Source organism: Macrotis lagotis, chromosome X (assembly GCF_037893015.1).
Source record: "Macrotis lagotis isolate mMagLag1 chromosome X, bilby.v1.9.chrom.fasta, whole genome shotgun sequence".
Taxonomy (NCBI): domain Eukaryota; kingdom Metazoa; phylum Chordata; class Mammalia; order Peramelemorphia; family Peramelidae; genus Macrotis; species Macrotis lagotis.
Window position 1 is genome coordinate 618,692,615 of NC_133666.1, and position 14,311 is coordinate 618,706,925.

Below are 14,311 nucleotides of genomic sequence, written 5' to 3' on the forward strand. Positions count from 1 at the left end.
CTTATATCTTCCCAGCTCAGGTTCCTTTTAGCTTCCAAACGTTTGAGGAAGATCTCAATGAATTCATTTGCTTAGCTAGTCATGGGTTCCCAAATAAACCACAACAGTGTGAGGGAGTGCTAGAAACAGATTACAAAAAGACCTTTCTGGATTTCTTTGCTGTTTCCTAATCCCTCAGTATGAATACTTGGATCTGCCTGGAAGCTCTTAAATGTTGTTTCCCAAACCCAAACTCAATGTATGCTCCAGAGTGTTTTTTTGTTTGTTTGGGGTTTTTTTTTTTAGGTTTTGGGAAGGCAAATAGGGTTAAGTGACTTGCCCAAGGTCAGACAGCTAGATAATTATTAAGTGTCTGAGGCTGGATTTGAACTCAGGTCCTCCCGACTCCAGTATTAGTTCAGCATTTGGGAGGTTCCAAAATAAAATATGGCAGAGCAGAGGTATTATAGTGCCTACCAAACTGAAGGTCTTCTGAGTTGTTGTGCTGACTTCACTGCTATATTCTATGAAATCTAGACAGTCTAATAGCACCATGTCAAGAAACTGAGTCTCTTCCATTTAAATTCTCTTAGGAAGATTCTAAAGATCGCCTGACAGTAGAAGACACCAGACTGAGGTCCTTTCTCTAGTTAAACTGCCTAGCATTCCAACATTACTAGAGAGAGAGTGCAACTACGATGGGCTGGACAAATTGTTAAAATGAATGCTAGACATAGGCTTGCCAAAAAGACTATTTTATGGAAAACTCAAACAGAGCAAGTGCTTACAAGGGGGTCAGAAGAAGCAATACCAAGACATCCTGAAGGTCTCACTGAAGAACTTGACTGTACAGTTTGGGAGACACTGGCACAGGACCATCCAACATGGCATGCCCTCAATCAGTGAGGGTCCTGCACTCAATGAGGAAGCAGCTCAAAGGAAACATGACATCCATAAGTATAGAAAACCCATCCCAAGTGTTCACATGGACTATTGGTGCTGAACCTGTGGTAAAAATCCATTCCAAGCTCCTATTAGGCTGGTCAGTCACAGTCAAACACACTAATTTTTCTCAAACATAGTGGTATCATTTTGGTTTTCTTCAATAACAAAGGACAAGAACCAACCAACCATAAAATTTAAAACCCATAGTCCTTGCCTTCAAAGAATTTACAATCTAATAGAGATAATTACAAATATTGACCAAAAAAAAAGCAGGATATAAGGTAGAATAAGATAAAAGCAAAGGGAAAAAAAACAAAGGAGATAGACATTGAAGAAAGAAAAGGAAATCCATTCAAGGCAAGAAGAGATCCATAAATTGCAAATATACAAGCAAGAAAGGGAAAACAGAATAACTTTGTCTTTACTTAGGGAACAGTTAATAGCATATTTTACCTGAAGTTTGGAGAAGAGAGTGAAATGAAGCTAAAGAAAAATAGGCTGGGGCAGCTAGGTGGAGCAGTGAATAAAGCACTGGCCCTGGAGTCAGGAGGACCTGAGTTCAACTCTGGACTCAGATACTTAATAATTGCCTAGCTGCCCCCTTAGACAAGTCATCCTTAACACCACTGACTTAAGTAAATAAAATTTTAAAAAAGAAAAGAAAAATAAGCTGGGGCAAGCTTGTTTAGAGTTACTAAATGATACGCTAAGAAATTTGTATTTTATCTTTTAAATAAGGAAGATCTTTGAGCAGAGAGGTAAAAGAAGATCAAAAATTTAGAGTTAAAAAGTATAAAAGAAGTCTTCTAATTTAATCTTCAAATCCAAAAATTTGAACCCAAATCCTTTGATTCAAAATCTGGCATTTTTCCTCCATGCCAGGTTTCAGATGTGTACATGATGAGAAGGGCTATTTTGGCAGCTATGTGAAGGATGGACTGGGGGGGGGGGGAGAGAAATAAGGTAAGGAGACAAGATGACGATCTCAAATAAGGAAGGCGCAAGGGCAGACAGAGATGATGGGTGACAACACTTGCAAACTTCTTCAATATATCAGTTAGATTAGCTGAACTAACCACCTCCTTTTTTGGTTAAAAAGAAAGGAGCCTGAAGTCAGGTCCTCCTGACTCCAGGAGGTGGCTAGGTGGTGTAATAGATAGAGCACTGGCCCGGGAGTCAGGAGTACCTGAGTTCAAATCCGGCCTAGGACATATAATAATTACCTAGCTGTGGGGCCTTGGGCAAGCCACTTAATCCCATTTGCCTTGCAAACCCCCCCCCCCAAAAAAAGAAAAAGAAAAAAGGTTAAAAAGAAAAGGAAGACTATGCTTGGGAACAAAATGATGTCATAACAAAATTTGTCAATAAAAATGTACATTTTCTTTTTTAAAATAATATTTTATTATTATTTTATTTTTGTACAAATGATACTTTTTTATACATTACTAAAATATTCTTGTTTAAGAGTAAACATAATACCCCCTCTGCCCCCCCAAATATAGACCCTCATGAGCAATAAAGAGGAAAAAATTTAAAATTAAAATAAAAATAATAATGGGGCAGCTAAGTGGGGCAGCTAGGTGGCACAGTGGACACAGCACCAGCCCTGGAGCCAGGAGCACCCAAACTCAAACCTGGCACCAGAAACCCAACAATCACCCAGTTGTATGACCCTGAGAAAGCCACCCCAACCCTATTGCCCTGCAAATAATAATGATAGTAATAATAATAATAACAATGATGATGATTAAAAAATGTGATTCAGTCTGTGTTCCAACACCTCCAGCTCTGTCCCGAGTGGATCACATTCTTTATAAGTTCATCACAAAAGCTACTTCCACATTTTTCTACTGTTTGCCATTGCTGATTGCAACACCCTCCATTCACACTTCTCCATTACCATATACTATATTTTCTCTCTCCTTTCACTCTGTCCTTCTTCTTAAATGTGCTGTAGGGTAGCTGAGTGGCTCAGCAGACTGATCAATGGCCCTGGGGGCAAGAGGCCCCAAGCCCACATACCACCCCTAAGGTCCAGAAACCACCTGGCCCTTTGGTCCCAGACAGACCATCCAATCCCAGCCCCTTGCAAGAAGCAAAAAATAAAATGTGTTATACCTGACCATTCTTCCCCATGGTCTACCCTCTCCTCCATTACTCACACCCCCCCCCTTCCCACTGTCCCCCTTCTTTCCTTCTTACTCCAGATGTCTATACCCCATTGAGTATATATGCTGTTTCCTCTCCTAGCCACCTCTGATGAGAGTGAAGGTTCCCTCATTCCACCTTGCCTTCCACCCTTCCATATCATCGCAATAGCTCATTGTAATAAAAAAATCTTATTATATGAAATATCTTAGCCTATTCTACCTCTCCTTTCTCTTACTCCCAGTACATTTCCCTTTTAGCTACTGATTCCATTTTTACAATATATTATATCTTCAAATTCAGCTCTCTCCTCTGCTTCATCTATAAAAGCTCCTTCTACCTGCTCTATTAAACAAGAAATTTCTTACGAATATTATCAGAGTCATTTTTCTATGCAGGAACACATGCAGTTCATCATCATCAAGCCCCTCAAATTTTACCCTTCTCCTCGACTCTCTATGCTTCACCTGAGTCCTGTATTTGAAGATCAAACTTTCTGTTCAGCTCTGGTCATTTTAACAGGAACATTTGAAATTTCCCTGGTTCATTCAAAGTCCATCTTTTCCCCTGGAAGAAGACATTCAGTTTTGCTGGGTAGTTGATTCTCGGTTCCATTTCAAGCTCTTTTGCCTTCCGGAACATTATATTCCAAGCCCTATGAGTCCTTAACGTAGTTACTGCTAAGTCCTGTGTGATTCTGACTGCAGTTCCATGATATTTGAATTGTGTTCTTCTGGCTGCTTGTAATATTTTCTCTTTGACTTGGGAGTTCTGGAACTTGGCTATAATATTCCTGGGGGTTGTTTTTTTGGATCTCTTTCTGGGGGAGATCAGTGGATTCTCTCTATTTCTATTTTGCCCTCTGCTTGTAGGATATCAGGGCAATTTTCCTGTAGTAATTCTTTAAAAATGGTAACAAGGCTCTTTTCCTGATCATGACTTTCAGGTATCCCAATAATTTTTAAATTATCTTTCCTAGATCTGTTTTCCAGATCAGTTGTTTTTTCAATGAGATGTTTCACATTTTTTTCTAATTTTTCATTCTTTGAAGTACTGTCTTGACTTCTCGTTAAGTCAACAGCTTCCTTTAGCTGCATTCTACAGCTGAAGGATTTGTTTTCCTCAGAGAGCTTTCTTATCTCCTTTTCCATCTGGCCAATTCTTCTTTTTAAAGCATTCTTCTCCTCCTCAAAAACTTTTTGAACTGTTTTATCCATTTGACCTATGCTGGTTTTTAATGTGCTATTTTCTTCAGCATTTTTTTGGATCTCCTTGACTAAGCTGCTGACTTCTTTTTCATGTTTTCCTGCATCTCTCTAATTTCTTTTCCCAATTTTTCTTCTATCTCCCTTACTTAATTTTCAAAATCTTTTTTGAGCTCTGTCATAGCCTGAGCCAAATTTCCGTTTTTCTTGGAAACTTTAGATGCAGAAGCTTGTACTACCTCATCTTCAGAATGAGAATTTTGATCCTTCTTGGGATCATAGACAATGTATTTCTCAATGGCGTTCCTCTTTTTTGTCTGTTTACTCTTTTCCCCAGCCTGTGCCTGGTTTTGGGGTGCTTCCTGAGCTTTTCAGTATTATTGGGATACCCACCCACAAAGATCTCAGTGTGTGAAGCTCTGTCTTCCCTCCTGGTCTGTGAATGACCACAAGTGTACCCCTCTGCCATGGGCCTAAGGTTGGGGGGGGTGTAGCCCTGCTATTTTATGGGAGGCCTAGACCAGATCAGGATCTGAATAGGGTCAGAGTCCTATTCCAGGTTCAGAGGACAGACCTTAGAAGTCTCTCTCAACATCCCTACCTAGGCTGAGTACTCAAGGCTCCTTTGCCTGGGGGCTCTTGCTTACTGGCTTGGCTTGCTTCTGTTTCCTGGATCTGGGCTGCCATGGCCAAGCTGTTGAGTGCCCTGAGGGCTGGGCTTCAGGGCTCTGCTCTGGCAGAGGTTCCTCCCCCAACCCACATCTTCCAAGTTGTGCCTGGTGCTCCTAGGGGTGTAGGTCAGGAAACTACCCTGCTGTCATGAGCTGGGGTTCCTAGGCACCCTGGAGCTGCCTCTGGGAGGCTGAAGTTCCTTTGCTCTGGCAGCTGCCCCTCCAACTCCATGGAGCAGAGCCTTTCCACTATTTTCCAGGTTACCTTGGTCTGGAGAACTGACTCACTGGATCTTTCTGTGGGTTCTGATTCTTGAAAATTTTGTTAGTCATCATTTTATGAGTTTTGAAATATTATAGAGAGTAAGCACCTAAAAGAGGCTCTTCTCCTGTCCCCATCTTGGCTGCAGCCTCAAAATATGCTTTTTTCTATGCTTCTGATGTTGGTTCTTACCTCTTCTTTCACAACTCTTTTCCAACTACCTAACTTTATATAGCACTTTACAGCTACAGAGCATTTTCATATACATTCTCCCATTTAATCATCACAACTGCCCTTTAACAATGATAGCACAAGAATTATTATTCATCATTTATAAAAAAGGAAACTGAAGCTCAGAAAAGCTAAGTGACTTGTCCTTACAGATACTGGCAGATGGCAGACTCAAACCTAGATCAAATTCCAAGTCTCTTGATATTAAGACAGAGGTACATGAATTAACCACAATTTCTATTATAAAGTTACAAATTTCTTGTAATCTCATCCAATAACTAATACTGAAACAGAACCTTTCTATTCACAATAATTCCTAATGGGACTATTTTAATATAAAGTAAGCATTTTATCCAAAATAGGGCATTTATATTGGTAATAAGCTCCTACTTATATTTCTTTCCCTTTGCTGTGATACTTACTGAACCCCTAAGAAGCTAAAACTTTTAGATTCCTCTTGTTTCTAAAAGTTACTGGGCCAATGTCAGTCATTATTTCCCACTTGACCTAATTACTAGAAAACTCTGAGGATCAGTAAGGCAGCTCAGTGGACAGAGTCAGGAAAACCTGAGTTCACATTGGACCTCAGACAATAATTACCTATCTGTGTGACCTTGGACAAATCACTTAACCTCACTGCCTTTCAAAAACCAAAACCAAAACAAAACAAAAAACCTTTGAAACCATTTTTATCACTATTTTGATGAAGAGAAAAGCTCGCACTGGCAATTTTCACTCAGCTGCCACAACATATCAGGGTCTCCAGGTCCAGTGTCAAGTGTGATTGTAGCTGTTTCTGAATCCCTCTAATAGCATGAGATGCAAACTTCCGGATTAATCTTCCAAGTTCCTGACTAGAACTAGGTCAGGAGAGGAGTGCTTTACTTAATCTGTCTTCCCTGAAGGGTTAAGAGGCATTGAGCTTGGAAATGCACAACTCTCCTGGGATGGCTGACAACAGAATACCTCTGATGCAAGTTCTATGGATCCAAGTAAACTGAATATTAATAGTACATGAAAAAAGAGAAGGAACTCTGAAAAGCAAGAGAGAGAAATGAGAACTCTGAGGAGTTTCAAGGGTCATCCATTGAGTGCCCAAACACTTTGAATATTATTAAAAGGGTTGATTCAGGTTAAGCTTGAGAGGCAGCATGCTATCATGGAAAACAGACTCACTGCATTTATAATCAAAGCACCTAGGTTCAAATCCACTATTTGCTGGCTAGGTATTCTTAGGCAAGTCATTTACTTTATATAGTTTCCTTCTTTGTAAAATAAAGGGGAGAAGTGGTTAGACTAAATGATCCCTAAACTATTAAATTAAAAGAGTCAACCTACCCAGACATCATCTCATGTAATAAGGCAACTATCCCATCAAAAGGGGCACTGTCTTAACATAAATAAAGTATCAGAGACCAGAACCCAGGAGCTCAAATTTCCTATTTCTAACAAATACATAAAGACTGGGGAATCAGGTTTTCATAAATAGCTACATCTCAAAAGGGATGATCTTTTTTAAAGTGTAAAAGAACCTAGGACATTGCCATGAAGCCCATAGACTCAATATAATAAACACCTAAATAAAGACATCTGGTTTCATTCCTATTTTACAACAAAAATTCCAGGGAAGCCAAACTTCAACTCAACAAATGTTCAAAAAGCAGTGGCTAATGAATGACTATGAGCGAAGACTCAATTTTCCATCACTACCAATATATTCTGATTTTTTTTCTTTCCAAGAGTAGAGTGGGTGTCACCACACTACCCAAAATCACCAAATTCTGTCCCTTGTAATAAAGCACACAGTGCTGTCAAATGTCTAGATGAACACAAATGGAGCAGTCTGTGGCAAGGAACTGAGTTCTTTGAGAGAAACTGCATGGCTTTCCCACTTCATTTTCCCTTCCATTCAAATCCTTCCCATACATCCTTTATAAAATAACTCAAATCCCATCCTCCCATGATGTAGTTCCTTTAGGAAACCTTGCCCATCAACCTGAATACTTAGTAAATCATCCCTCCTCACAAATGCAACAGCATTTACTGACTATTGACAGGCTATATACAGGTACTATAGCATGTGAAAAGAGGCATAAATGGGGAAATAGTTGAACAAATTAGTAAATAAATGTAATTTAAGAAATGTTAAAGAGACTGATTCAGAGAAACCTGGGAAGGCTAATAAGAATTGATGTAAAGTGGAGCACAAGTTATTACAAAGTCTCTTATCACTCTAAAGAAAAACAACCCCCCAAAATTTAAAAATTATTAACAATACAATAGGTGATTACAACTCTGAAAGACTAATGATAATTCCTGTGTTTCCCACTTCTTAGCAAAGAAGTGATAGAGGTACAGAATGAAACCTATAGTCCCATTAGCTTTAGTCAATTTGTCATTAGTTTTACTTTGACTATAAATACCTGCTAAAAAAGAAGCACATTTGAGGAAGGGGGAAGAATATGGAGGTAGGAATGAATACATAGCAACATGAAGAAAAGGCAAACAGTAAAAAAAATTAAATATATGGAAGAGCAAAAGGTAATTCAGAAATAAGCAATTAAAAGTTAGGCAAGACAATATGGGTACTATTGTGCTAAACTTAATACGTACCTCTAAAGAAACCATACATAATAAAAACCTCATCTCACAAACATTTTTATATTTTTGTTTTCTAAAACATTCATATCTGTTTATGTTTATTGGTTCCTAAATTTTTTCTTAAAGACCCAGATGAATTTATTGACCTTGCCATTCTGGAAAACAATTTAGGACTATACCTCAAAAGCTACTTAATTGTATATAACCTTTAACCCAGCAATACCAGATACTCCAAACAAGTCAGAGAGGGAAAAGATATATGTGCAAAAATACTTACAGTCAACATTTTTGTTGTAGCAAAGAACTGCAAATTGTCCATCAACAAGAGGTTGCCTGAAAAGGGTGGGGGTGAGTGGGAATGAATATAGGTAACAGAATGTTACAGTCAATGACCATGACAAATTCAGAGAAATATAGAAAATCTCTCATGGACTCATGTAGAAACGGGGGGGGGGGGGGGGGGGGGGGGGGGGGGGGGGGGGGGGGGGAGGGGGGGGGGGGGGGGGGGGGGGGGGGGGGGGGGGGGGGGGGGGGGGGCGCGGAGCCAAGATGGCGACAGGAAGGGATCCAGACTTGGGAGCTCTCTGATGGAATTCATCAGCTAGGGACTCCGGCTAAACTTTCAAGAGAAAGAATCCACAAAGGGACCCAGTGGGGCAGTTCTCCTACTCAAGGTAACCCTAACCCTAACCCTAACCCCGGGATTGGAGAGGCGGCCCGCCACTGGGGTGACCCGCCAAAGCCAAAGAACCTCAGCCTCCTGGAGGCAGCCCCAGGGTGCTGGGGGTCTCGGCTCACAGCAGCAGGGGAGTCTCCTGAGCTGCACCCCGAGGAGCACCAGGCACAAAGTGGGGGAACAGCAGGGGACCTCTGCCAGAGCAAGCACATGGAGCCCAGCCCTCAGGGCACACAGCAAGCAGCATCCACCTTGATCCAGGAAACAGAAGCAGGTGGAGCCAGTAAGCAGGAGCCCCCAGGGCATGAGCCCATTGAGCTGAGGGAGGGGAGTGAAAAGAGAGAGAGACTGCAGAGCTTTGTGCTCTGCCCCTAAAACAGGACTCTGGGGCTCTGACCACATTCAGATCCTGATAGAAGTCTAGGCCCCCCCACAGAACAGCAGCCCCCCACCTCGGCCCCATGGCAGAGCTTATGGTCATTCACAGACCAGGAGGAAGGACAGAGCCTCACACACTGAGACCCTTGTGGGAGTGTCCTAAAAGCTCAGGAAGCACCCCCAAACCAGGCACAGGCTGGGAAAATGAGCAAGCAGAGAAACAAAAGGAAGACTATTGAGAAATATTTTGCAAATGAGCCCAAGAAGGATCAAAATACTCAGTCTGAAGATGAGGAAGCACAAGCTCCTGCATCTAAAGAATCCAAGAAAAAAACAGAAATTGGGCTCAGGCTATGATAGAGCTCAAAAAAAGACTTTGAAAATCAGATGATGGAGTTGGAAGAAAAACTGGGAAAAGAAAGGAGAGAGATGCAGGAAAAACATGAAAATGAAGTCAGCAGCTTAGTCAAGGAAATCCAAAAAAATGCTAAAGAAAATAGCATGCTAAAAACCAGCTTAGGTCAAATGGATAAAACAGTTCAAAAAGTTATTGAGGAGAAGAATGCTTTAAAAAGCAAAATTGGCCAGATGGAAAAAGATAAGAAACCTCTCTGAGGAGAACAAATCCTTCAGACAAAGAATAGAATTCAGGGAGATTGATGAATTTACCAGAAATCAGGAATCAATACTTCAAAACCAAAAAAATGAAAAATTAGAAGAAAATGTGAAATATCTCATTGAAAAAACAACTGATATGGAAAACAGACTTAGGAAAGATAATTTAAAAATTACTGGAATACCTGAAAGTCATGATCAGGAAAAGAGCCTTGACATCATTTTCAAAGAATTACTACAGGAAAATTGCCCTGATATTCTAGAAGCAGGGGGCAAAATAGAAATGGGGAGAATCCACCAATCCCCCCAAGAAAGAGATCCCAAAAAACCAACCCCTAGGAATATTATAGCCAAGTTCCAGAACTCCCAAGTCAAAGAGAAAATATTATAAGCAGCCAGAAGGACACAGTTCAAATATCGTGGAGCTGCAGTCAGGATCACACAGGACTTAGCAGCAACTACATTGGAAGCTCGGTAGGGCTTGGAATACAATATACCGGAAGGCAAAAGAGCTTAGAATGCAGCCAAGAATGAACTACCCAGCAAGGCTGAATGTCCTCTTCCAGGGAAAAAGATGGACTTTCAATGAACCAGGGGAATTTCAAAGGTTCCTTTTGGAATGGCCAGAGCTGAACAGAAGGTTTGATCTTCAGATACAGGACTCAGGTGAAGCATGGAGATTGGAGGAGAGGGGGGAAATATGAGGGACTTAATGAGGATGAACTGCATGTATTCCTGCATAGAAAAATGACACTGATAATACTCATATGAACCTTCTCGGTTAATAGAGCAGGTAGAGAGAGCTTTTATAGTTGAAGCACAGGAGAAAGCTGAATTCAAAGATAAAATATGGTGTAAAAATGGAGTCAAAAGAAAAAAAGGGAAATGGAATGGCAGAAAGAAAAAGAAGAGGGGGAATAGTCCAAGATATTTCACATAAGATTTTTTTTTATTACAATGAGCTATTGCAATGATATGGAAGGGGGGAGGCAAGGGGGAATGAATGAGGGAAACTTTGCTCTCATCAGAGATGGCTAAGAGAGAAAACTGCAAATATACTCAATGGGGTATAGACATCTGGAGTAAGAAGGAGGGGGGAGCAGGGGGAAGGGGTGGGGATGTGAATAAAGGAGGAGAGGATGGACCATGGGGGGAGAGTGGGCAGATATAACACATTTTCTTTCTTACTTCTTGCAAGGGGCTGGGAATGGAAGGCCTGCCCAGGACCACAGGGCCAGGTGGATTCTGGGCCTAAGGGGTGGTATGGGGGCTCAGGGCTTCTTGGTCCCAGGGCCAGGGATCTGTCTGCTGTGCCACTCAGCAACCGTACAGCAGAGTCATAGTGAAAGGAGAGAGAGGGTAGAGTACATGGTGGTGGAGAGATGGGAAAGTAGGGAGTTGTGATCAGCAATGGCAATGGTGGAAAAATATGGAAATAACTTTTGTGATGGACTTATCATAAAGAATGAGATCCACCCATGACAGAGTTGTTGGTGTTGGAACAAAGACTCAAGCACATTTTTTGTTATGATTATTTGAGGGAGGGTGCAGGGCAAGTGGGGCTGGGTGGCCTGCCTGGGGCCACATAGCAGGGTGATCTTTGGGTGTCTGGGGCCAGATTTGGACCCAGGTGCTCCTGGCCCAAGGGCCAATGCTCTGTCAGCCACCCAGCCACCCCTACTATTATTACTATTTTATTTTATTTTGGGTCTTTTTTTCTTTCTTTTTTTTTGGTTTTTGCAGGGCAGTGGGGTTCGGGTGGCTTGCATGTCACACGGCTGGGTGATTGTTGGGTTTACGAGGCTGGATGTGGACTCGGGCACTCGTGGCTCCAGGGCTGTTGCTTTGTCCATTGCGCCACCTGGCCATTCCTACAATTATTACTATTATTATTTTTTTATTTTGATTTTTTCTCTCCCCTTTACTTTTTTCGCCCAAACAAGTCTATCTATATTCATGGGAGAGGAGGGGTATTTTGTTTACTTGTAAAAAGGAATATTTTATTAATGTAAGAAAACATTTATACAAAATGAGAATAAAAAAAAATTTAAAAGAAACAGGGGACCAGTAATATAAAGGAAAAATAACTTTACATGAATTCTGAGTTCTGATGAAGGCAATGGACAACACTCACTTCAGCAAACTGCTAATGTCATGTTTCCCATCTCCTGGCAAAGAGGCAATAGAGGGGAGGTACAGAATGAAACATATGTTTATAAACATGGACACTGTTGATCTCTTTTGCTTGACTATATTCACTGGGGTCAGATGGAGTTAGTGAATAGCAATACATTAAAAATACACAAAAGAAAATGGAAGGAATTCACAAGACACACAAGCAAGAAAATTTTAAGATATTTCTTAAAATTTTATTTATTTAAGGCAATGGGATTAAGTGACTTACCCAAGATCACACAGCTAGGCAATTATTAAGTGTTTGAGGCTGGATTTGAATTCAGGTCCTTCCGTCTCAAGTGCCTATGCTCTATCCACTGTGCCACCTAGCTGTTCCCAATATATACTTTAAACCCCAAATAGTTCTGTTCTTTGTATATATTAGATATTCATTTTTGGAGCTTTATAAGTTAATAAGAAAAAAATTTAATTTTAAAAAGTGCAAGGCTTAGCCTCAAATTAGAATTCCAAAACAAACAATCCCTATATCCTCAAGCAAATCACAACTACTAAGGAAAATAGGCAAAAAATATCAGGGCAAGCTGACCCTAGATTCAGCTTTTACTAGATACCCATCGTTTTCTCAACACCACGTAAGAACAGAAGGAAAAGACTAAGGTCTCTACATACCATTGGCCAGACAACAATATCCCTTGGAAATTGGGAATTTCCTTATTCATTTCCCATAAATCATTACACCTAAGGTCAACAATCCTTGTCTGTGACCTCTTTTCTAACTCTGTATCACTCAATCATCAATCACATAAAAGCAGTCCAGCCTTGCCTCCATTACCTCCTCTCCATCTTCTTCAACCTTATTCCAAATTCTAATAGTAATTAGTAGTAAATTTAGTAGGAAGAGGAGGAAGAGCAACAGCAGCAACAAGTATTCATTTTTTAATAAATATTTTGTTTTCCAATTATATACAATAGTAGTTTTTACCAATCATTTTTTGATAAGGTTTTGAATTTTGCACTTTTATCCCCCATCCTCCCTTACCTCCCCCCAATACCCCACACAAGGCAGTCTGATAATCTTTACACTGTTTCCATGCTATACATTGAACAAAATTGAATGTATTGAAAGAAAAATCCTATCCTCGAGGAAAAAATAAAATATTAGAGATTATGTAGTACATAAGACAACTTTTTTTCTTTTTAAATTGAAGATAGTAGTCTTTGGTCTTTGTTTTCACTACACAATTCTTTCTCTGGATACCGATGGTATTCTCCATCCCAGATACTCTAAAATTTCCCCTGATTATTGCACTGATGGAATGAGCAAATCCATTAAGGTTGATCATCACCCCCATGTTGCTGTTAGGATGTAAAAGGTTCTTCTGGTTCTGCTCATCTCACTCAGCATCAGTTCATGCAAGTCTTTTCTGGCTTCTCTGAAATCTCTTCCCTTCTGGTTTCTAAAAGAACAATAGTGTTCCATAATGTATATATATATATATATACCACAATTTGTTCAGCCATTCCCCAACTGATGGACATTCACTCAATTTCCAATTCCACTTTGCTAAGCAGCAAGCATTTATATTGTATTAACTAGCATTTGGGTAATTAGATGATGAAGTTGATAGAGAGCTGGTTGGAAAGTCAAGAAAACTCATCTTCCCGAGTTCAAATTTGACTTCAGGCAATTACTAGCTGTGTGACCCTGGGTAAGCCACTTAAACCCCATTTACCTTAGTTTTCTCACCTGTATAATGAGCTACAGCAGGAAAGGGGAAACCACTCCAGTATCTATGCCAAGAAAATCCTAAATGGGGCCATTAAGTCATATCTGAAAATAATTCAACAACCATTAGCATTTACAAAATGCTGTTGCACTATGTTGAAAAGTGCTGCTGTCTCATTTGAATCTCATTACCCAGCATTCAATCAATAAGCAGACAGTGCTATTATTAGTCTCATTTTACAAATAAGGAAAACAGGAGGAGAGGTTAAGTGACTTACCTAGGGTCTCACAGCTAATAGTTGCAGAAAGCATTTGACATCAGGTCTTCCTACTCAAAATGCAGAATTCTACTGTGCCTTAAGTAATCCCTAGTAAATCTCTTAACAAACCCTCTTAATTCTTGACCTCTTTCTCTCAAAGTCCTACCTACTACCTCTCCTTTGTGAGGAAACTCTGAAGGGGGTCCTTTCCACCACTATCAGCATTTTCCTTCACCACCCAACTCCTTCCTAAGTACATGCTTAAAACCTCCTCCTTTATCATCATCACTCAGTCATTTCTCCTTCCATCCAATCCAGATCAGGGTGACTACTGTTCAGCAATTCCCAGGTCCTCTTACTTTATGAGAGAATTAAGACCACTCAGTACAAGCGTCCTCTCTATCTGAGGGATCTGAGCTCCAAGATGGAGCTTCCCAAACTACTTTGTAAAGAATTTCTCTATGTTGATTTCTATTTA

The 14,311-nt window shown here is 40.4% G+C and overlaps 1 protein-coding gene and 1 pseudogene across 2 annotated transcripts in view; both read right to left on the reverse strand.

The window, feature by feature from the left end:
- The window catches only part of LOC141500064 (10 kDa heat shock protein, mitochondrial pseudogene), a 62,558-nt pseudogene extending 54,066 nt beyond the window's left edge, over positions 1-8,492 (reverse strand).
- The window catches only part of ZC3H3 (zinc finger CCCH-type containing 3), a 527,107-nt gene that overhangs the window by 436,744 nt on the left and 76,052 nt on the right, over positions 1-14,311 (reverse strand). The gene's annotated exons all lie outside the window — the stretch shown is intronic.